At 41.5% G+C, this 23,990-nt stretch overlaps 1 long non-coding RNA gene across 1 annotated transcript in view; it reads right to left on the bottom strand.

Annotated features, from left to right (window-relative positions):
* The window catches only part of LOC132405023 (uncharacterized), a 173,463-nt gene that overhangs the window by 65,016 nt on the left and 84,457 nt on the right, over positions 1–23,990 (bottom strand). The gene's annotated exons all lie outside the window — the stretch shown is intronic.

The following is a 23,990-nucleotide window of genomic DNA, read 5'->3' as shown; positions in this document are numbered from 1 at the left end:
AGGCAGGAAATATGTTCCAGATGTTGGGAGAGTCCAGTACCAGAGGGCATGGATTGAGAATAAGAGGTCAGTTATTTAAAACAGAGTTGAGGAAGAGCTTCTTCTCCCAGAGAGTTGTGGAGGTGTAGAATGCACTGCCTCGGAAGACGGTGGAGGCCAATTCTCTGGATGCTTTCAAGAAGGAGCTAGATAGATATCTGATGGATAGGGGAATCAAGGGATATGGGGACAAGGCAGGGACTGGGTATTGATAGTGAATGATCAGCCATGATCTCAGAATGGCGGTGCAGACTCGAGGGGCCGAATGGTCTACTTCTGCACCTATTGTCTATTGTCTATTGTCCCACACCACCAGCTTCAGAAACAGTTATTACCCTACAACTATCTGACTCCTGAACCAGAGCGGATAACTTCACTCACCTCAACTCCGAACTGATTCTACACCCTATGGACTCACTTTCAAGGACAACTCATGTTCTCAATATTATTTTTTATTTGACTGTGTTGCACATTGGTTGTTTGCTGCCTTTGTTTATGTGGAGTTTTTATAAATTTCATTTTAATTTGTATATTTTTGTTTCGAGACTCAAGATAATAAGCCCTCCAGTCCAATAAGCCTCTACAGACCAATTACAACCATGTGACTAGTTACCCGTTAATTGTTGTGTATTTAATATTTCAGTAACATTTGAGTAATATTGTAAATATTTTGATTGTTTGTTGTTTAAATAGTTCATTACGGGTTATATGTGATGGTATGTGAATGGCGTATGGCATCACCCTGCCAATTCATATTTGCATGCCTTGCTTAAGGTAAAAATGAATGTACATGAGTTATCTCTCAGCTCCCTTGCTTTCCTTTCAATTAGTTTTATAAGTTTTGGAGTTACAACTCATAACGGTGGTGACAAGGAAGTTTTAAATGAACAGAGATGACTACCTACTTGCTAAAGTGCAGCAAGACATACAAGTTTAAAAAAATCACAGCATGTGTTCTTTGGAAAGGAAGAAATGATCATTAAAATAAGACAGAAAATGGACAAATTAATGTGTTCATAAGCAGTTTGCACTGGGTGACAATAATCATAAATAAAATTAAAAACAGAAATTGCTGGCTATGATGGAAAGATAGACACGTTTGATTGCACAAAAGATAACTGGAACATGTATAGTGAGTGAATTGAGTAGTATTTCGAAGCAAATGAAATAGCCAATGAGCAATGATGTTGAGTGTATTGGGTTTGACTGCTCCAACTAAACTAGATCAATTGGTTAGTAGGTTAATTGGTCATTGTAAATTGTCCTGTGAATAGGCTAGGCTTAGATCAGTAGTTGCTGGACCTGCGGTTCAGTGGGATATAAGGGTTTGTTCCATGCATGTAACTAAATAATAAATAAAATACAATAATTAAATATTGTATATAATTTTTTAAAGTTCATCACTGTCAGGTTAAATCACATAGTGCCCCAATATGAATGTTGAAAGGCCTAAATAGAGTAGATGTGGAGAGGATGTTTCCTGTAGAAAGTAAGTCTAGGACCAGAGGGTACAGACTCAAGATAGAGGGAAGTCCATTTGGAACAGAGATGAGGAAGAATTTCTGACAGGAGAACAGGGTTGAGAGGAAAATGGATCTGTTATGATGAAATGGTGGAGCAGACTCGATGGGACAAATGGCCTAATTCTGCTCCTATGTCTTGTAGTCTTATGGACAATATGTTTTCTTCCCCAGCAGAGATTCAGTCCGGAAGGCAATGTGTCACAGTGATAGAAAAGTCCACACACTGCACCGTTCTGGTCACCCTGCCACATGCCCCCCCCCTCCCACTATAGTAAGGATGTTGAGGCTTTGGAGAGGCTGAAGAAGAGGTTTACCAGGATATTGCCTGGTTTAGAGAGCATGTGCTATTATGAGAGGCTGGAGAAAATTGGGTCATTTTCCTGGGAGCGCCAGAGGTTGGAGGAGATCTGATGGAGGTTTACAGGATTAGGAGAGGCATAGATAGAGTAGATAAAGAGCATCCATTTCCCAGAGTTGAAATGTCTAATACCAGAGGGCATGTGTTGAAAGTAAGAGGGTGCAGCTTCAAGGGGACTGTAAGTTCTTTTACTAAGAGAATGGTGGATGCCTAGAATGCACTGTCTGGTATGGTCAAAGAGCCAAATACATTATTTAAGTCTTTTAAGAGATGTTTGGACTGGCATATGAACGTAAGGAAGATGGAGGGATATGGACATGGTCTAGGTAGGAGGGATCAGTGTCTGGGTGTTTTTGATTTGCTTTTTAGTTGGTTCAGCACAACACTGTGGGCCGAATGGCCTGACCCTCTTTTATGTTCTATGTACACTGTCAAGTGCACTATCTATAGGATAAAATAGGGCAGGTGACTTGTGAAATTACCTGGCACTCCAATGAAGAACCTTCAAACTTACAGGACTGATCTGTCCTTAATGAAAAACTCTCACTCCTAATGAGCTCTGCCATTGAGAGCTGATACTTTGTTTATGGCCAAATAAATTGTTAAAGCAATTCTGGAGGACTAATAAATTTTTTAAATGGGTTGCCATTGAGAATTTTATTTTTAGCTTCCTGCACGCAGATTTAGAGGACAAGTATTAAACATCATCCAAGTTATTTTCGCAAAGTAGAGAATATGTGCATCACTACATGGTCAATGTACCCTACATCTTGTCAGTAAAATCACCCGTGCATGAACAGGTTGGCAGGCTTGTGGCAAACTTGAGCAAGTGTCAAAAAGGATAAATACAACAGTATTTAGAGTACTGTGAGCAGTATTGGGCCCCCTGTCTCAGAAACAATATGCTGGCATTGAAGAGAGTACAGAGGAGGTACACAAGAATTATCCCAGGAGTAAAATATTCCACCTCGATAGCCTCCAGCCTGATGATATTAATATTGATTTCTCCTTTCAGTTAAAAAACAATTCTCTCCCTCTTCTTCTACTCCATACTGCAGCCTCTCATCTCTTCTCACTTGCCTATGACCTCTCCCCAATGCCCTTCCCCCTCCCCTTTCTCCCATGGTCCACTCTCCTCTCCTATCATATTCCTTCTTTTGTAGATATTTCCCCTTTCGTCATTAATCTATGACCTCTAGTCTCAGTGGAAAAAGCCTTTGTGCATTCTCCCTGTGATTACATGGGTTTCTTCCAGATGCTCCCAATTCCTCTCACAGTCCAAAGACGTACTTACGTGCTTTCATTCCTTCTCTCTCCCTCCCCCCACCTCTTCCCTCTGCTAGCCTGCTGGTCACCCTTGGGCAAAATGTAGCATCTGCTTAGTCCCTTCAACCCCCATGATCAGGGTCACATGAAGCAATGGGAGCAGGTGGAGAATGGTGACATGAGCAGCTGGTGCATGTCATGTCCTGGCTATGTGACCACTGATGCCAGGCAGACAATCTCTGAAGAGTATTGATAATGGCTGGGGTCATTCATCTTGTAAAGACACTGTCCAGAAGAAGACAATGGCAAACCATTTCTGTATAAAAATTTGCCAAGAACAATTATGGTCATGGTGGAACTCAGCAGGCCAGGCAGCATCTATAGGGAGAAGTACAGTCGAAGTTTTGGGCCAAGACCCTGACGAAGCTTTGACTGTACTTCTCCCTATAGATGCTGCCTGGCCTGCTGCGTTCCACCAGCATTTTGTGTGTGTCGCTTGAATTTCCAGCATCTGCAAGATTTCCTCGTTTTTTTGGTCATGGAAAGGCCATGATCACCGACTTCATATGATACAGCACATATTGACTGAACAAACAATATATTTCTTATAGTAATCCATAGCAACTTTTTATGTATTGCACTGTACTACTGCCACAACGCAACACATTTCACAACATGTAAGTGATAACAAACCCGATTTTGATTCTCATTCTGAGGCAGCATCTGTGGGCAAATGACATTTTGGGTTTGAGGACCAGAGTTGTAGGGAAAGATCAAATAGGTTAAGACTTTATTCTTTGGAAATGAGGGGAGATTTGACAGAGATACACAAAATTATGAGAGATATGGATAAGGTTAAAGCAAGGAGGTTTTTCCCATTGAGGTTGATTGAGATTGCAACTAGTGGTCATAGGTTAAGTAGAAAGGTGAAAGATTTGCAGGAGGTGCGACCTGACCTGAGGAGTCCCTCCAGTGTTCTGTGTGTTGCTCCAGCCTACAGAATCTGCAGCCTTTTGTGTTGGCCCAGATTAACTCTTCAAACACCAGGCACTTCCCAGGGCATTGTCATCATCATTTTGTGCATGTTGTATGGTGTAGCTGATCATGGTCTCATGACCATGATTGTTCTGTTCAAATTTTTCTACAGAAGTGGTTTGCCTCTTATATGCCCCCAAGAAAACAATTCTAGTTTATATAATCTATTCTCCAAAGTTACAGTTTGGGGACCTTCTCAGTCTTCACTGCACATTTCCCTAGAGAAGTACAGATTTCCTACACGCTGGTGATTAGAACTGTACACATTATGTCACCTACCTATAAGAAAGATATCAGCAATATTGAAAGGGTAGTGAGAACATTTGCAAGGATGTTGCCGGGAATTGAAGACCCGAGTTATAGAGAAAGGTTGAATCAGTTAAGACTTTATTCAGTAGAGCACAGAAGAATGAGGGGAGATTTGATAGAGGTGGACACAATTATGATGGATATAGACAGGGTTAATACAAGCTAAATCTTTCCACTGATTTTGGGTGAGATGAAACTGAAGTTCAATGTTCAAAGTAAATTTATTATCAATGTACATATATGACATTATATACAACCCTGAGATTCATTTGCTGGTGAGCATACACAACAAATCCATAGAATAATAACTGAAACAGAATCAATAAAAGACTGCCCAACTGGGCTGTTCAACCATGGTGCCGAAGACAAATTGTACAAATAAGAAACAAAATAAATAAACAAACAAAAACAAATAAATAAATATCAAGAATATGAGATGAAGATTCCTTGTAAAATCGGTCCATTGTGATGACACTAGAGGTCATCTCAGAATCAGAATCAGGTTTATTATAACTGGCATGTGACATGAAGTTTGTTAACTTAGCAGCAGCAGTTCAATGCAATATATAATCTAGCAGAGAGAAAATAATAATAAATAAAAATAATAATAGTAATAAATAAACAAGTAAATCAATTACGCATATTGAATAGATTTTTAAAAAGTGCAAAAACAGAAATACTGTATATTAAAAAAGTGAGGTAGTGTCCAAAGCTTCAAAGTCCATTTAGGAATCGGATGGCAGAGGGGAAGAAGCTGTTCCTGAATCACTGAGTGTGTGCCTTCTGGCTTCTGTACCTCCTACTGATGGTAACAGTGAGAAAAGGACATGCCCTGGGTACTGGATCCTTAATAATGGACGCTGCCTTTCTGAGACACCACTCCCTAAAGATGTCCTTGGTACTTTGTAGGCTGGTACCCAAGGTGGAGCTGACTAGAATTACAACTTTCTGCAGCTTCTTTCAGTCCCGTGCAGTAGCCCCTCCATACCAGACAGTGAAGCAGCCTGTCAGAATGCTCTCCACGGCACAACAATAGAAGATTTTGAGTGTATTTGTTGACATGTCAGATCTCTTCAAACTCCTAATAAAGTATAGCCACTGTCTTGCTTTCTTTATAACTACATCGATATGTTGGAACTAGGTTAGATCCTCAGAGATCTTGACACCCAGGAACTTGAAGCTGCTCACTCTCTTCACTTCTGATCCCTCTATGAGGATTGGTATGTGTTCCTTTGTCTTACCCTTCCTGAAGTCTACAATCAGCTCTTTCGTCTTACTGATGTTGAGTGCCAGGTTGTTGCTGCAGCACAATTCCACTAGTTGGCATATCTCATTCCTGTACGCCCTCTCATCACCACCTGAGATTCTACCAACAATAGCTGGGTGGTCAGCAAATTTATAGATGGTATTTGAGCTATGCCTAGCCACACAGTCATGTGTATATAGAGAGTAGAGCAATGGGCTAAGCACACACCCCTGAGGTGCGCCAGTGTTGATCGTCAGCAAGGAGGATATATTATCACCAACCCACACAGATTGTGGTCTTCTGGTTAGGAGGTTGAGGATCCAATTGCAGAGGGAGGTACAGAGGTCCAGATTCTGCAACTTCTCAATCAGGGTTGTGGAATCCTGATGTAGGTGTTTGTGTTGTCCGGGTGGTCTAAAGCCATGTGGAGAGCCAGTTAGATTGCGTTTGCCATTGATTGATTGTGACAATAGGCAAATTGCAATGGGTCCAGGTCCTTGCTGAGATAAGAGTTCAGTCTAGTCATGACCAACCTCTCAAAGCATTTCATCACTGTCGATGTGAGTGCTACCAGTTGAAACTTATTAAGGCGGCCCACATTATTCTTCTTAGGCACCACATTACATAGGTTAGGACTTTATTCCCTAGAGCATAGGAGAACAAGAAGAGATTTGACAGAGATAATCAAATTTATGATGGGTATTGGATAGGGTAAATGCAGCTGGCTTTTTCCACAGAGGATGAGTAAGACTATAACTAGTATAACATATAGTTTATATAAACTTTATATAGACTCTATATATAGTCTAGTTATTATATAACTAGACTATAATATAACTCTTGTGTTTTTTATATTGGATGTCTTCTGAAAGCATACTCAAAAGAAACCAGACTGTATAGATTGAAACCTGCCCAGAGTCATTGACATAGCTAGTTTTACAGATGAATACTAAAATAATCTTTATATTTACAGAAGGGCGTTGGAAAATGACCGGTAACATCATGAAGGATCCCACCCACCCTGCTCATGAACTATTTGTCCCACCCTCATTAGAGAGGAGGCTGCATAGCAACCATGCTAAGATCACCAGACTCAAAAACAGTTACTTTTCCCAAGCAGTAACACTAACTCCACCACTACTTTATTACTTCCTAACATTCACAAGTCTCACCTGCCAAGCAGAGTGACACCCACCCCCAACCTTGTCACGAAATACATTATCCTACAAGAGTAAGAAATCCTCCACAGTGATTAAATCAACACACACAAAATACTGGAGGGAGTGTGTGTGTGTGCATGCGTGTGCATGTGTGTGTGTGTGTGTGTGTGTGTGTGTGTGTGTGTGTGTGTGTGTGTGTGTGCATGTGCGTGTGTGCGTGTGCGTGCACGTATTAATTGGGATGCATTCTATATTTGAGTTGGAGTTTATAGCTAAGCAGGGAGAAGTGTGGTGTATTTAATATTTCAGTAACATTGTAAATACATTATTTGATTAATCATTTTTTGCTTGCTTACATTATCCATTAAGAGTTATATGTAAGAAGTACATGAATGGTATATGTTATTACACCATCATGTCATATGTGAGCATGTTACCAAAAAGAGACAAGGAAAACTAAGCAGACAAGTTTTTCTTTACCCTGTATTTTTCTTTCAATTAGTTTTTAGAGTTACGAAACATAACACTTTACACTTGTGCACTGGAAATGACATTAAACAATATTGAATTTTAATTTTTATGATTAATTTTTAAAATTCCAGTACCTTTTCCTTCATAATTTCTTTAGCTGTAATCCCTTTATAATTTTCAGTTTTATCTAGAAAAGTAGTTAAATTCAAGAAATAGAACAGTAAGACAGATAAAAAGAAAATTTAATAAGAATTCAATGCTGTCATTTCCCACAATTATAATTTTAAATATTGAGCTTTAGAATTAGTTGCCAAATCATGCGATGAAGGGAGTTCAAATCTGCTGAAAAGACAATTGAATTCTCAGAAGTTTTATAGTTAAATTAACATTATAAATCTTTTTAATGTAATGAATGTCTTCAATGTTCATGCTGAAAATTCATAAAAAATAATTAATTATGAATTTGCATTTGAACTATTCTTCAAAACCTTACGCTGATTTACTTCCCATTCAGTGCTAGTAGAATTGTTCAATAATTTCCTCAAGTAAAAGATTATCTTTATTTGTCACATGTATATGGAAACATACGGTGAAATGTGTTGTTTATGTCAAATCAAATTAGCAAGGACTCTGCTGGCAGCCTGCAAGTATCACCATGTTTCCAGTGCCAATATAGCATGCCTGCAACTTACTAATGCCATACATCTCTGGACTATGAGGGGAAACTAGAGGATTAGGGAAAAAGCCATGTGATGATAGGGAAAGAGCACAAACTCTGTCACAAAGACAGCGACAGGAATTAAACACTGAGCTTACAGATGGCGCTAACTGTGATGCTACCATGCCACGAAGGGCATCATTTAATTACCCATTCGTGGGATTTAGGCATCACTTCCAAGGCCAGCATCTTGAGTAGATCCCTAATACCAAAAAAGACATGGTAGTCAGAGTACAGCCTCCTAGGTTTTATTGCAGACTCAATGGCATCACATAGTGAATAAGGAGAAAAAACAAATTATAGTGCAATTAATGTGCTGTTTCATTCACACAAGTAAATATTCACAGATGAGTAAAAACTTGGTTAAGTTTCCTGCAGGTAAATATTATAAGATTCCAGCAAGTAAATATGATAGGTAAATAGTATGTGTAAACTATTAGCATCTAGGTTATTGTCAAATAAACTCAAAAATAACATTCTATTTCAGCATAATCATATTGACACCTTTAGATTAGCTTCTAAACAATATTACATCAACTTACAAGCAATGTGTCTGCTGGGGAAACAATAGAATGGCTTTAGATTAAAAACTTCTTTTGCTCCCAACATAAAATTCTGGCTTACTGCCAGTCAAAGTGCTTTTCTACTTACTACTTCCTGACTGCACAGGAAGTGACCTAACACAGATCTGAAACTGCTCATCAAAATGCAAGTTGAATGTGCTTTATCACATAGAAAAACGTAAATGAATTGCCCAAAGGGCAGAACAGCTGGCTTCCCTTTGGAATCCATCAGTACATGTGATAAAGTTCCTCCCATAACGCTTGCAGGTAAGAAGTTCGAAAAAGCAACAATGACAGAAAAGGCAAATATTTCTAAGTCGGAACAATACTTGACTTCTGAAAATATAGACCGTTTACAAGACTGGAGGATATCTCACCATGCTGTACATTGCAGTCAGAAAAACTAACCCTATCCCACTTTATTTCACTAGGTCTCAGTTTTTCCAGTATGTATTCAAGCTCTATTTAAGTGTGAAGAGAATTCCTGCCCCTTTTACCCTTTTAAGAAGAAAGCAGCAGATCCCCTACCTTCTGGCCTCTACTTCTATCAATTGCTCCAAATTTATCCGCAGAACAGCTGATCTTCTGCGATTTTCATGCACAACAGTCTCTAGAGTTTACAAAGTATGGTACAAAAACAAAGCAAAAAACATTCAGTGAGCGGCAGTTCTGTGGCTGAAAATACCTTGTTAACGAGAGAGGTCAGAGGAGAATGGACAGACTGGTTCAAGCTGACAGGAAGGTGACAGTAACTCAAGTGACCACACATTACAACAGAGGTGTGCAGAAAAGCATCTGAACACGCATGTCGAACTTTGAAGTGGATGGACTAAAGCAGCAGAAAACCATGAAAGTACATTCAGTGGCCTCTTTATTAAGAGGCTTCCTGTAGAAGTAGTAGAGGCCAGTTCAGTTGTGTCATTTAAGGCAAAATTGGATAAGTATATGGACAGGAAAGGAGTGGAGGGTTATGGGCTGAGTGCGGGTAGGTGGGACTAGGTGAGATTAAGAGTTCGGCACAGACTAGGAGGGCCGAGATGGCCTGTTTCCGTGCTGTGATTGTTATATGGTTATATGGTTTATAAGTACAGGAGGTAACTAATAATTTGACTAGAATATAAAAGAAAGGATGTAATGTTGAGACTTTATAAAGCACTGGTGGGGCCTCACTTGGAATGCTGTGATCAATTTTGGGCCCCTTATCTTAGAAAGGATGTGATGAAACTGGAGAGGGTTCAAAGGAGGTTTACAAAAATTATTCCAGGATTGAACGGCTTATCATTTGAAAAGTGTTTGATGGCTTTGGGCCTGTATTCACTGGAATTCAGGAAAATGAGGGGTGACCTCATAGAAACCTATTAAATGGTGAAAGGTCTTAATAGAGAGTGTGTGTGGGGAGATTGTTTCCTATGGTTGGAGAGTCTAGGACCAGAAGACACAGCTTCAGAATAGAGGGGCATCCTTCTAGAACACAGATGAGGAGGAATTTCTTTAACCAGAAAGTGGTGAATCTGTGTAAATTCATTGCCACAGGCAGCTATGAAGGCAAAGTCTTTATGTATATTTAAGGTAGAGGTTGATAAATATTTGATTGGTCAGGGCTTGAAGAGAAATGGAGAAAAGGCAGGAAATTGCGCTGGGAGGAATCAGCCACAATGAAATGGCAGAACAAACTTGATGGGCCAAATGGCACTATGGCTTATGGTCTTATATTTTCTGGTTTTTAAATAGGGGAAAGCATTGTGTGGTTTTATTCACCTCTGTCAAATATCTCCTCAGACAAGGAAAATGACTGATTTAAACAGTTTTCTCTCACTACCTCAATTGTCTTGGGCAATGTGAGAGTTGTTAAGAAAGAGCAGGTTGCATTGCCCCTCATTTGTAGGGGATTGAGTCAAGGACCTTGAGTTAGTGTTCTGGTCACCTCATTAGGAAGAATGTGAAAGATTTAGAGAGGGTGCTGAGGAGGTTCACTGGGATACTGCCTGGAATGCTTAAGAGGATAGGCTGAGCTAGGGCTTTTCTTATTGGAGAAAAGGGGGATGAGAGCTGACTTGATAGAGGTGTACAAGATGATAAGAGGCATAGATCCAGAGGACAGCCAGAGGCTTTTTCCCAGAACAGTAATGGCTAATACAAGGGGACATAATTTTAAGTTGATTGGAAGAAAATATAGGAGGGGGGTACTTGTCAGAGGTAAGTTTTTTACACAGAAAGTGATGGGTGTATGGAATGCCCTGCCAGAGGTGATGGTAGAGACAGATACAACAGGGACATTTAAGAAACTCTTAGATAGGCACATGGATATTAAAACAAATGAGGGATATGTAGGAGGAAATGGTTCAGTTGATCACAGAGTAGATGTAATGAGCTTTTCTGGCCTGTGCAGGGTGCCAGAGAGCATTGGGCTCTGAGGTTATAAGAGAACCTGGATTGGTTAGTTGTTGTTTAAGGAGAGTCATTGATCATTTAGAGTTCCTAGTGGGCTTTTTTAATTGTGCGATTCGCTCTTTGTAATACCATCTCCTAGTACCTTCTGTTTAAGCTTGTTAAGTTTATTGTGATAGGCTTGGTGATTCACTGTTACTTGTATTATTTAAGTGGATGCCCAATTAGTGCTAATCACAGGGTCCTAGAATGTTACTTTTTGCAGTGTCGCTCAGCTGAGCCACCAATTTTCTTCCGGAATAAACTCTCGTCACCATCTCTACGTTGGAGTCTGTCTTTTCTCCGCATTTGGGTTCCAATATTATCAGTGCACATCATGACAATAGGTTAAAAGGTAAGCATCACATCATGCCTGAAGGGCATATACTGTGTTTTGTGTACTATTCTCTGCCCTGTGTATCCCAAAATCCTTGTAATTCAATATGTTCCCACTTACGTATGGCACATTCCTGTGGTTTGCTCAGCTCCCAAACTGCATCACTTTTCCTGGATTAATTTTACCTTTTTACTGTCTAATTGACCTTCTTTATCCTTCTGTAGTGGAAAGATTTCCTCATTACTGTCAACCACACAGCCAACTTCTGAATCAACTGCAAACCTGTTTATGAAAACCTCTATAATTACAGGTATAAATTATTAATATGTGCTCTTAAAAGCAAGGGACCCTGTACTGAGACCTGTGAAACACTTTGGTAACAGCCTTCCAGTCACAAACACTTGTCAACACCTACTCTTTGTTTTCTGGAGTTGAACAGAGTTTGGATCCAATTTGCCACCCTCTCTTTATTCCCCTGGCTTTGCTATTTGATCTGCCTGTCATTGGGGGGGGGGGGGGTTTGATAAGGCCCAAAGCTCTCCTTGTTAACTGCTGAACAAAAAAACAATGAAGTTAGTTAGGCCTGGACTCCCCTGAGCAAATCTATGCCCACTGTCTTGGAATCATTTGTACCTTTCCTGGAAATTTTTATTCTGATAATTCACTCACTGCTTTGATTAAGCTAACTGACCTGTAATTACTTAGGGTGGCTTATTGTCCCCTTTCTAATAACAAACAGTACAATATCAGCATATTTCCAATCTTCTTGATCGCTGCTATAGCCAGAAAGGAGGTATATATTCTAGACTGGCCTTAAACATTGCCTATGTATTCCCCTCCATAGATGCTACCTGACCTGCTATAGAAACATTAACAGAAGTTCCAAAGACCTCATCCCTGGGAGAGGAAGGAAAAGATGGGCTACATCTGGAGAAAACATGGAAGTCTAGCCCAGGACAGAGGACTCTGGCGAGCTGCTATCAGCAGCCTGTCCTCCAGTAGGTGTGGTGGGCTTAGGTAAGTTTACTGAGAGAGTGCAAAGTATAGACAGATGACAGTGTGGCAACAGGCAGCCAGAATTACTTCTCTCTACTATTATAATGTTGACTTCGTGTTGCATCTCCTCCAAGTTCAAAGCCAGGGTCACCGGTGCAATGAGGCACAAAAGTCGCAACCATCGATATCAAAACTAACACTGTCATCGCTGGGAGCAGCAGGGCACTTCACTTTTATTTTTATTGCTGGCACTGCATCCAAACAAATCCCAGAGATAAAAGAGCAGGGTATCAGCTAAACAGAAGTGTGGACCTGTTAATTGTCATTATGCTGTGGGGAAGCAGTCCCATGAAATAAATTGTATCACTGGGACTTATTAAATGGCTCCAGAGACCAGAACCACCGTATAAATATTTATACAGGATGCGCAAGAGAAGACACAAGGCTTGTTTACCGTGGATTTCTGCCCAAGGGCAGCTAACACTCTCTACTCTGTAAATGGACAAAATAAATACAGCACAAATTATGCGTCCTCTGATCCTTCTAACTACGACTCTAATTTCATCATAATGAATAATCCTTGGTTCCACATCAGTGGGGTTAAGTGTCAATTGTATAAAATTCTTCCTCGGCTCACTTGATTGCAGAAGCATACAGATTACCATCCTTGCTGTCTGCCACAATCCGTCATCTGTGGCAACAATCAGAGGACAAGTACGCAAGCAATGGTACTGGCTTTTAAAAGAGAGACGGCGAGGCATTCAAATATAAATCAGATAGACAGTGGAGGCTGCGTAAATCGATTGAGATGTAATTAATCAATACTCGGAGACAAGGATGGAGAGCAGGCTTGTCAGCCCGTTCTCCCCCACTCAGTCACTTTCCCCTCATGTTGAAGGATGGATGTACGGAAATGCCATCAGGCTAGTTGGAGCAGGCTCTCTGTCTTCTGAAGGATGCTGAGACACAAGCCTCAGAATTGCCTCTAATTAGGTTCATTCATTTGCTACGTACCGTGTCATATGATGTGGGTAATCATGGTCTTTCCATAACCATGATTGTTCTTGGCTATTTTTTCTACAGAAGTGGTTTGCCATTGACTTCTTCAGGACAGTGTCTTGACCCCCAGCCATTGTCAATACTCTCCAGAGATTGTCCACCTGGTGTCAGTGGTCGCATAACCAGGACTTGTGATCTGCACCGGCTGCTCATACCACCATCCACCACCTGCTCCCGTGGCTTCACATGACCCTGATCAGAGTGGGAGGGGGGCTAAAAAGGTAAAAGGTATATAAAAAGAAGACAATTAATAACACAAATACGGATGTCAGAAGTAGGTGTTTTATACAGAGAGTGGTGGGTGGAACGCACTGCCAGGGGTGGTAGAGGCAGATACATTAGAGACATTCAAGGCACATGGATGATAGAAAAATGCAGGGATGTGTGGGAGGGGAAGGTTAGATTGATCAAAGTTCGAAGTAAATTTATTATTCAAGTACATATACATCACCATATACAACCCCAAGAGACATTTACTTGCAGGGAGAAATCAGTAAATCTACTAAATAATAACCACTAGGCATGATGATGTTCAGATGTGAAGGTAAATACCTGGTCTATGGTACTTGCACAACATCAGGAAGGAGGTACAGGGACCTTGGCTACCATGCCACCAGGTTCAGGAACAGTTATTACCCTTCAACCATCAGGCTTCTGAACCAGCCTGGATAACTTCACTCACCTAAACTGATTCCAGAACCTACTGACTTGCTTTTAAGGATGCTCCAACTCAAGTTCTCGGTATTACTTACTTATTTTCACATTTTGCCTTCTTTTACACCTTGGATGTTGGTCAGTCTTTGTTTATGCACAGATTTTGTAGATTCTATTGCATTTCTATTTTCTCCTGTAAATGCCAGCAAGAATGCCAGGGTGGCACGATTGCGTAGTAGTTAGTACAATGCTTTGCGGTACCAGCGTTCAGTTCCCGCCACTGCCTGTAAGGAGCTTGAACATTCTTCTTGTGACAGTGTGGGTTTCCTCAAGGTGCTCCAGTTTCCTCCCACAAGATGTACTGGTTGGTAGGTTAATTGGTCTTTGTAAATTGTCCTGTGACCTGGCTAGGATTAAGTCTGGGGATGACAGGGTGGTATGATTTGAAGGAGCAGAAGGGCCTATCCCACACTGTATCTCAATGAATAAAATGAATCTCGAGATAGGTCATCGTAACACGTACGCACTTGAATAACAAATTTTCTTTGCACATTGAAAAGTGACAGTTCCAGGTAGAGTTGGTGGTTTATAATTGAAAGACCGGGTCTAGATGGTTTTTGCCAAACAGTCCCAATATTCAAAGCTTTTTAATTGGTTTTGTGGAACTTTACCCGTTATTTACTCATGCTACATGTGGATAAAGTTCAGAGTAAACTTATTATCAAATACTTACATTTCACATATACAACACTCAGATTTGCCTTCTTACAGGTACTCAATAGAATAATAACATAACAGAATTGATGAAAGACTGTGTCAACCTGAACGTCAAACCAGTATGCAAAATACATAAACTGCACAAATACGATAAAGAAATAATAATTTTTTTAATCATGGAGATACAGGAAGAGTTGGTGTCACATGGTCAGCTCTTTTTATACCCATAGATAGGAAACAATCCATTCCAATTTGCCATAAAGTGTTAGCCAATCAGATAGCCCTTATTCAAATAATACAGCTCCAGAGAAGCTTCCAGAACTTTCCAGAATCATACAAATGCCACTACTATGGGACAGATTGATATTCTTGCCACTGCCTGTGAGGACTTGTATACTCTCTCTGTCACATGTGGGTTTCTTCCGGGTGCTCCGGTTTCCTCCCACAGTCCAAAGGCCTACCAGTTGGTAGGTTAACTGGTTATTGTAAATTATCCTGGCTAGGGTTAAACCGGGGGTTGCTGGGCAGTGTTGTTCCAAGGGCTGAGAGGCTTATTCTGCACTGTATCTCAACAAAAATAATAAATATTGATGTAGTTTTGCTAGATAGTATGAACAACGCCACATTGGAAGATAAGGGGAAAATCTACTGTTGAAAGTATGAAGATGCACTCAACACATTATTGCTATTTCACAGTGCAGACCAAGAAATATCATTCTTTATGGCAAATGTATGAGATCTCATTGAATGGTAGACCTAACTCTAGAGACTATGTGGTCCACACCTGTCCCTAATATACGGGGAGCTAAACATAGGACATTGAACAGTACAGTCCAGGAACAGGTTTCTCAGCCCACAATGTTCTGCTGAATCAATTAAATTAGTAGTCAACTGCCCAACTAAACTCATCCCTTATGCCTACTTCATATCTACAGTACCTCAGATTCAGATTTACTTATCACATGTACATCGAAACATACAGTGAAATGTGTTATTTGTATTAACAATCAATGCACCCGAGGATGCGTTGGGGGCAGCCTACAAGTGTTTCCAAGGTACCAACATAGCATACCGACCATGTTCCGCAGAACAACGCAGAACACAACAAAACAGAACACACAACAGAAACAACAAAACGTGTCCTGTTCCTCCCTCACCCCCCACCCCCGCATCCATACACAGTCCTCTAATCCCAGGACAGGCAGCCTTCTTCAGCCTCCAGCCCACAGGGGACTCGTGGAATCGTACACTTCCCCTACAGACACCCAGAGATTCACAAACTCAAGGCTCTGGCCAATAGGCCATCAGAACTTCAAACTGACCCGTGGGCTTCAGTTTGGTCATCCGATTGACCTTCGGGCCTCGATCTTCGGTATTCAACGAGTACTCATCAAAGATTACCTATATCCTTTCATTCCTGCGCCTTTGTGTACTGTCTAAGATCATCTTGAACGCCTCTATCATATCAGTCTCCACCACCACCCTAGTCACCAAGTTCCAGGCACCCACCACTCTCAGTGTTATAACCTTGCCCTGCATATCTCCTTTGAATGTCCATAAGACCACAAAAACATACGACCATAGGAGCAGAATTAGGTCATTTGGCCCATCAGGTCTGCTCTGCCATTCAATTATGCCTGATCTTTTATTCCCCTCCTTTGCCCCACTCCCCAACTAATCAAGAATTATATGAATCTCCAACATAAATACACCCAGCGACTTGGCCTCCACAGCTGCCTGTGGTAACAAGTTCCACAAATTCACCACCCTCTGGCCAAAGAAGTTTCTCTGGATCTCTGTTTTAAATGGATGTCCCTCTATTGGTGGTGGGGAAAATGCTAGAGTCGGTTATCAAAGATGTGATAACAGCACGTTTGGAAAGCGGTGAAATCATCGGACGAAGTCAGCATGGATTTGTGAAAGGAAAATCATGTCTGACGAATCTTATAGAATTTTTTGAAGATGTAACTAGTAGAGTGGATAGGGGAGAGCCAGTGGATGTGGTATATTTAGATTTTCAAAAGGCTTTTGACAAGGTCCCACACAGGAGATTAGTGTGCAAACTTAAAGCACACTATTGGGGGTATGGTATTTATGTGGATAGAGAATTGGTTGGCAGACAGGAAGCAAAGAGTGGGAGTAAACGGGACCTTTTCAGAATGGCAGGCAGTGACTAGTGGGGTACCGCAAGGCTCAGTGCTGGGACCCCAGTTGTTCACAATATATATTAATGATTTAGAAGAGGGAATTAAATGCAGCATCTCCAAGTTTGCGGATGACACGAAGCTGGGTGGTGGTGTTAGCTGTGAGAAGGATGCTAAGAGGATGCAGGGTGACTTGGATAGGTTAGGTGAGTGGGCAAATTCATGGCAGATGCAATTTAATGTGGATAAATGTGAGGTTATCCACTTTGGTTGCAAGAACAGGAAAACAGATTATTATCTGAACGGTGGCCGATTAGGAAAAGGGGAGATGCAACGAGACCTGGGTTTCATTGTACACCAGTCATTGAGGGTGGACATGCAGGTTCAGCCGGCAGTGAAAAATGCGAATGGTATGTTGGCATTCATACCAAAAGGATTTGAGTACAGGAGCAGGGAGGTTCTACTATTGTGTGCAGTTTTGGTCCCCTAATCTGAGGAAAGATATTCTTGCCATAGCGGGAGTACAGATTGATTCCTGGGATGGCAGGACTTTCATATGAAGAAAGACTGGATCGTCTTGGCTTACACTCACTGGAATTTAGAAGATTGAGGGGGGATCTTATTGAAACGTATAAAATTCTAAAGGGATTGGACAGGCTAGATGCAGGAAGATTGTTTCCGATGTTGGGGAAGTCCAGAATGAGGGGTCACAGTTTAAGGATAAAGGGGAAGCCTTTTAGGACCGAGATGAGGAAAAACTTCTTCACACAGAGAGTGGTCAATCTGTGGAATTCTCTGCCACAGGAAACAGTTGAGGCCGTTTCACTGGCTATATTTAAGAGGAAGTTAGATATGGCCCTTGTGGCTAAAGGGATCAGGGGTATGGAGAGAAAGCAGGTACAGGGTTCTGAGTTGGATGATCAGCCATGATCATACTGAATGGCGGTGCAGGCTCAAAGGGCCGAATGGCCTACTCCTGCACCTATTTTCTATGTTTCTATCCTGAAGCTGTGCCCTCTTGTCCTAGACTCCCCCACCATCAGAAATATCCTTTCCACATCTACTCTGTCTAGGCCTTTCAATATTCAGAAGGTTTCAATGAGATCCCCCGCCCCCCCATCCTTCTGAATTCCAGTGAGTACAGGCCCAGAGCCATCAAACGTTCCTCATATGATAACCCTTTCATTCCCAGAATCATCTTTGTGAACCTCCTCTGAACCTTCTCTAATGCCAGCACATCTTTTCTTAGATAGGGAGCCCAGAACTGTTCACAATACTCAAGGTGAGGCCATACCCATGTCATATATAGCCCCAGCATCACATTCCTGTTCTTATATTCTAGTCCTCTCGAAATGAATGCTAACATTGCATTTGCCTTCCTCAACACTGAATCAACCTGCAAGTTAATATTTAGGGTGTTCTTCACAAGGACTCCCAAGTCCATACGCATTGCAAAATTTTGGATTTTCTCCCAATTTAGAAAATAGTCTGCACATTTATTTCTTCTACTAAAGTGTATGACCATGCATTTTCTAACATTGTATTGCCCCCTACATGCCCATTCTCCTAATCTGTTTAAGTCCCTCTGCAGCCTTTCTGTTTCCTCAACACTACCTGCCCCTCCACCAATCTTTGTATCATCTGCAAACTTTGCAACCAAGCCATCTATTCCATCATCTAAACCATTTATATACAGCATAAAAAGAAGTGGTCTCAACACCAACTACTGTGGAACACCACTAGTCACTGGCAGCCAATCAGTAAAGTTTTACTGATCAGTTTTACAATAAGTTTTATTCCCACTCGCTGCCTCCTACCAATCAGCTAATGCTCTAACCATGCCAGTAACTTTCCTATAATACAATGGGCTCTTAATTTCATAAGCAGCCTCATTAGTGACACTATCTCAAAGTCCTTCTGAAAATCCAAACACACAACATCCATTGCATCCTCTTTATCAATTCTACTTGTAATCTCTTCAAAGAATTCCAACAGGTTCATCAGCCAAGATTTTCTCTGAAGGAAACCATGCTGACTTTGTCCTATCTTGTCTTATGTCACCAGGTACTCCATAACCTCATCTTTAACAATTGACTCCAACCACTGAGGTCAGGCTATCTGGACTAAAATTTCCTTTCTGCTGCCTCCCTTCTTTCTTAAGATGTGAAGGGATATTTGCAATTTATAGTCCTCCAGAACTATGCCAGAGTCCAATAATTCTTGAAAGATTATTTCTAATGCCTCCACAATCTCTACTGCTACCTCTTTCGGAACCCTAGGGTGCAGTTCATTTGGTCCGGGTGACTTATATACCTTTAGGTCTTTCAGCTTTTTGAGCACCTTCTCTCTTGTAATAGTGATTGCACTCACTTCTCTTTTCTCCCACCCTTCAACACCTTGCACACTTGTAGAATCTTCCACACTGAAGACTGATGCAATGTACTTATAACATTGCTCTTCTGACATGCCTTTTCTATTTTTTTTGTTGTAATCTGTAGTCTATATCCCAGCTACATCCCAGTAGGGGGATTCAAACAAGAGGACATGAGTTGAGAGTTAGGGGGCAAAAATTTAAGGGTAGCACGAGAGGGAATTTCTTTACTCAGAGTGGTAGCTGTGTGGAACGAGCTTCCAGTAGAAGTGGTGGAGGCAGATTGGGTATTGTCATTTAAAGTAAAATTGGATAGGTATATGGACAGGAAAGGAATGGAGGGTTATGGGCTGAGTGCGGGCCAGTGGGACTAGGTGAGAGTAAGCGTTTGGCATGGACTAGAAGGCCTGTTTGGATGCCGTAATTGTTATATGGTTATATGGTTACTGTTTGGAGGGCTGTATATAACTGTTATCAGGGTTCTTTTATCCTTGCAGTTTCTTAACTCAAACCACAAGGACTCAGCATCTTCTGATCTTATGTCACATCTTTCTAATGATTTGATGCCATTCTTTACCAGCAGAGCCACACCTCCCCCTCTCCCTTCCTACCTATCCCTCCAATAGAATGTGTACCTTTGGACGTTCAACTCCCAACTACACCCATCCTCCAGCCACTATTCAGAATGGCCACAACATCATACCTGACTATCTGTAATCGTGCACCAACATCATCCACCTTATTTCTTTGAGATATAACACTTCCAGTACTGTATTTGCTACCATTTTTGATTCTGCATCCCCAATGCACTGATAATGACCCTGCTGGCTGCAATTTTTTCCTATCATCTGGCTGCCCTTCCTGACAGTTTGACTGCATGCTATCCTTTTTTTTTACCATTCATCCTGAGTCCTTTCTCTTTGGTCCATAATCCCCATTCAAATTACCCCCTCTCTCATCTGGTAATATACATTCAACCCTAGGAAAGAGATACTGTCTGTCTACTGTAGGTTAATGGAGAAGATCTGGAGAGGCATAATATGATTAGGGGTAGTCAGCATGGCTTTGTCAAAGGCAGATCATGCCTTACGAGCCTGATTGAATTTTTTGAGGATGTGACTAAACACATTGATGAAGGTAGAGCAGTAGATGTAGTGTATATGGATTTCAGCAAGGCATTTGATAAGGTACCCCATGCAAGGCTTATTGAGAAAGTAAGGAGGCATGGGATCCAAGGGGACATTGTGGATCCAGAACTGGCTTGCCCACAGAAGGCAGAGTGGTTGTAGATGGGTCGTATTCTGCATGGAGGTCAGTTGCCAGTGATGTGCCTCAGGGATCTGTTCTGGGACCCCTACTCTTCATGATTTTTATAAATGACCTGGATGAGGAAGTGGAGGGATGGGTTAGTAAACTTGCTGATGACACAAAGATTGGAGATGTTGTGGATAGTGTGGAGGGCTGTCAGACGTTACAGCGGGACATTGTTAGGATGCAAAACTGGGGTGAGAAGTGGCAGATGGAATTCAACCCAGGTAAGTGTGAAGTGGTTAATTTTGGTAGGTCAAATATGATGGCAGAACATAGTATTAATGGTAAGACTCTTGGTGGTGTAGAGGATTGGAGGGATCTTGGGGTCTGAGCCCATAGGACACTCAAAGCTGCTGCACAGGTTGACTCTGTGGTTAAGAAGGTATGTGGTGCATCGGCCTTCATCAATCGTGGAATTGAAATTAGGAGCCGAGAGGTAATGTTGCAGCTATATAGGACCCTGGTCAGACTCCACTTGGATTACTGTGCTCAGTTCTGGTCACCTCACTACAGGAAGGATGTGGAAACCATAGAAAGGGTGCAGAGGAGATTTACAAGGGTGTTGCCTGGATTGGGGAGCATGTCTTGTGAGAATAGGTTGAGTGAACTCGGCCTTTTCTCCTTGGAGCGATGAAGGATGAGAGGTGACCTGATAGAGGTGTATAAGATGATGAGAGGCATTGATCATGTGGATAGTCAGAGGCTCTTTCCACTTCTCCTCACCTCCCCCTAGTGTACTTCCTCCTTCCTTTTCTCCCATGGTCCACTCTCCTCTCCTATCAGATTCCTTCTTCTCTATCCCTTTGCCAGCTCTTATTTCATCCTCCATCCCCAAGGCACCGAGTTTCACTGATCACCTAGTTTGTACTCTTTCTCCTCCTCACCCAGCTTCTTACTCTGGTATCTTCCCTTTTCCTTCTCAATGCCGTTGAAGGGTCTCAGCCTGAAACTTCAACTGTTTATTCATTTCCATAGATGCTGCCTGACCTGCTGAGTTGCTCCAGCATTTTGTGTGTGTTGCTCTGGATTTCAAGCACCTACAGCATTTCTTCTGTTTGGTTCATTTCAGCTTTCAATACACCTGCCCTTCCTTATCACTTTAATGTAGGCTACACCCTTTGGCTGTTTATCATTTATAACAAGGCCATTTTTTTTTATCCTTGGGAAACTGCTTACAATCTAGTACATAGCAAGATTAAAGGTGTGTTAATTATTGTGTGAAATGTAAGTTGTATTAAGCATCTTTTGAGAGGTTCTGTTGTGTATATCAATGACTGGTTCAGTGGTGTTCAGCAACAGCATTGCACTCAACATCCATAAAACCAAGGAAATGATTGTGAACTTCAGGAAGGGGAAGTCAAGGGAACACACACAAACCCTCATCAAGGAATCATAAGTGGAAAGGGCGAACAGTTCCAAGTTCCTGGGTGTCAACATCTCTGAGGATCTCTCCTGGGCCCAACATATTAATGCAATTACAAAGAAGGCATGACAGTGGCTATAGAAGTTTGGGGAGAATTGGTATGTCACCAAAGACATCCACAAACATCTACAGATATACTGTAGAGAACATCAAGGTTGCATCAAGGTCTAGTATGGAGGAGCCCCTGCCCAGGATTGTAAAAAGCTGCAGAAAATTGTAAACTTGGCCATCTCCATCATGTGCACTAGCCTCCCTAGCACTGAGCGTATCTTCAAAAGGTGATGTCTCTGAAAGGCAGCATCCGTCATTAAGTACTCCATCAATAAGCACATTCCCTTATTTCATTGCTAACTATCAAGGAGGTTGTACAGAAGTCTGAAAAACCACACTCCACATTTCAGGAATAGCTTCTTCCCCTTTGCCTTCAGACTTCTGAAAAGACACTCATCATTACCATCATATGTCATGTCATATGACATAGGCGATCATGGTCGCATGACAGTGTCTTGACCCCAGCCATTATCAATTCTCTCTAGAGATTGTCCGCCTGGTGTCAGTGGTCGCATAACCAGGACTTGTGACCTGCACCAGCTGCTCATATGACCATCAACCACCTGCTCCAATGGCTTCACGTGACCCTGATCAGCGGGGAGGGGGCTAAGCAGGTGGTACACCTCACCCAGGGGTGATCGGCAGGCTAACAGAGCGGAGGAGAGACTTACACCTCGTTTGGTAGAGACTTCTCTCCATCCTGCCACCCAACATGCACACTAACTCACTAATTCTTTCTTTTTGTTTTGCTCTCTTTTTACATGACTTGCTTAGTTTAATTATATTTCTTATTGTAATTTATAGTTTTTAAAGAATTACTACGTATTGCAATGTACTACCTCCACAAAACAACAAATTTCACGACTTATGCCAGTGATACTAAACCTGATTCTGATTCTCCTGTATTAAGGCCTACAGCTTTTTATTGGAATGATGTATCTACCATTACTAAACCCCCCGATTCACATTCCCTTCTAATAATTTAGAATTTGTGGAAGTAAAATTTTAACTTTACATCCATTCATCAACCCATTTTAATTCTCCTGGGAATCAATACCTGATGACCGCAGCAATTGGCGTTATTTTATCCCACTCTTTAAAATAAGATAAGATAAAACTTCATTTATCCTTAAGGAAATTATTGTTGCAAGGTTGCTCAGTCAGAGGTATATACTTTAAAATACAAAATGTAAGCATTGAGCATGAAAATGAATACAAAATGTGCATTAAAGAGTAGTAGTGCAAAACACTGATGTGCAATGAAAACATATACTTACAGTATAAACTTCAGGAGGAGGAGCTGTATAGTCTTATAGCCACAGGGAGAAATTATCTCCTATGGCGTTCAGTGTTGCACCTCGGTGGAAACAGTAAGGCATTCCTCTGTTCATCCAGTATGCCATGGAAGGGGTGAGAGGGATTGTCCATAACGCTCCGTAGTTTCTGCAGCATTCTCCTCTCAGACACAACCTCCAGAACTGAACCAGCCTTCCTGACAAGCTTATCGATCTTCTTGGGATCAGCTGCTCTCACCCTGCTGCCCCGGCAGACTACAGTGTAGAATAGACTGCTGGCCACCACTGAGTCATAGAACATCTGCAGCATGGTTCTACAGACATTGAATGACCGGAGCCTCCTCAGGAAGTACAGTCGGCTCCGTCCTTTCTTGTACAGAGTCCCTGTATTTTCAGTCCAGTCCAGTTTATTGCTCACGTGAGTTCCCAAGTATTTATATTCCTGGACGACTTCCACATCCAATCTGTTGATGGAGATGTGACCTCAGGCGGTTTTCATCTTCCAGATTCCCACCAC

This window comes from Hypanus sabinus, chromosome 14 (assembly GCF_030144855.1).
Source record: "Hypanus sabinus isolate sHypSab1 chromosome 14, sHypSab1.hap1, whole genome shotgun sequence".
In the NCBI taxonomy this organism is placed as follows: Eukaryota; Metazoa; Chordata; class Chondrichthyes; order Myliobatiformes; family Dasyatidae; genus Hypanus; species Hypanus sabinus.
This window is presented reverse-complemented; position numbering and strand designations above follow the sequence as displayed.